Consider the following 1605-nt stretch of genomic DNA (forward strand, 5'->3'; position numbering starts at 1 on the left):
AGGTATTATAAATGATTAATTTGGTTAGGGTGGTAGCTTAACGACCTACCTCACGCCTATCAAATTTTGGCGCCGTTGCCGGGGAGGCGGCTTGTTTAACATTTATTTTTGCTATTGTTAGAGACATTTTATTTGATTTCTTTTTATTATTTTGCTTTTATTTTTAATCCTACTTGTCATTGCTAATCGTGTGCTTAGCTTTGTTGTAATCAAAGAGAGATATGGCAAGACAAGAGGATGACCTTCTTTTTAGGGAGTTTTTAAACCCGGAAATCTATGAGCTCACGAGTGGTATACTTCTCCCGACCACCGAGACTAATTTCACAATCCATCCAAAATATGCTAGGATGGTGCAAATTGAGCAATTTTCCGGAGGCGTAAGTGAAGACCCCATTGAGCATTTGGATCGATTCCTTGAGTTGTGTGCAATGATGCAAACAAATGAAGTGAGCCAAGATTACATTCGTATGCATCTCTGTCGGCAATCCCTCACCGGAAGAGCAAAGAAATGGCTCAAGATTTTGAAGCCTAACTCTCTCACCACATGGAAGGAAGTTGCGGAGGCCTTTCTCAAGAGGTTCATTTCCGATGAGCAAACCGCAAAAATGAGGAGGAAGATAGCTTCTTTTGAGCAAGAACCGGATGAAACTCTTGGGGAAGCATGGGAAAGGTTTAAGGATTTGATTAGAGCATGTCCTCATCATGAATTCAGCCGTAATTTGCTCATGAGATTCTTCTATGATGGCTTGGAGCCAATGTCAAGGACCAATCTAGATGCGGGTGCCGGTGGCCAATTGATTAAGATCCCTCAAAGCCAAGTTGAAGCTACAATTGAAGAAGTGGCTACTAGCTATCCTTGGGGAGGCCAAAGAAGGTCCCAAGGGAAGCAAAGGGATCTTTATGAGTTGGAGAAAGTCGGCCAACTTAAGCACATAGTTGAGCTCTTGAATAAAGGTCTTTCCAAGTTAAACTCAAGTGTTGGTTTGTGTTCAAAACCTTCACAAATCATTGATTTCTCATGTGCTCGTTGTGGTGGGACGGATCATGATGCATCCTATTGTAGAGAGTTCAATCTCAAGCATGGTGAAGTTTTGACTTTGAGGGAAAAAGAGTTTTTAACCCAAGCTCAATCCCAACAATTTCAACAACCTCCAAGGCAAGAAAACCCCTACCCCTAAGATGGACCTCTCTTCAATCCACCAACCAAAAACTTTTCCTACCTTTCCAACCAAGTAAAGAACTCTCAAGATCAAAATCATGACCTATGTCCTCAAGCGTATTAAGAAAAATCCCCACCCGACCACACACAAACCAAAATTCTTCAACAACGTCAAACTATCACTCCACAATTCCAAGAAATCAAATCTTACAATGAAGTTGTTGATTCCCGACTAGCCAAAACTTCGTCTCTCCATTTAACCACAAAACTCCCCTTACAATCATCTACTAACCCTTCACATACTTATCAACCCGAAACTTGCAAGGAGGACAAGGTTGTAGATGATGTGGTTGAGAAAAAGGTTCAAGAACAAAATGAGGAGCCATTTGATTTTAGTGAACCAAACAAGTTTGAAGGCCTGGTTCCCTTTCCTTGTAGGCTAGTTG

General features: G+C 41.4%; 1 non-coding gene across 1 annotated transcript; it reads right to left on the reverse strand.

Moving 5' to 3' along the window:
* Positions 1-602: 602 nt before the first annotated feature.
* On the reverse strand, positions 603-709 carry LOC145560895 (small nucleolar RNA R71). Its single transcript, XR_014093489.1, has one exon. It is a non-coding gene; the product is annotated as a small nucleolar RNA R71 (small nucleolar RNA).
* Between the last annotated feature and the right edge of the window lie 896 nt (positions 710-1605).

This window comes from Chenopodium album, chromosome 9 (genome assembly GCF_948465745.1).
Source record: "Chenopodium album chromosome 9, dcCheAlbu1.1, whole genome shotgun sequence".
NCBI classification, from domain to species: Eukaryota; Viridiplantae; Streptophyta; class Magnoliopsida; order Caryophyllales; family Amaranthaceae; genus Chenopodium; species Chenopodium album.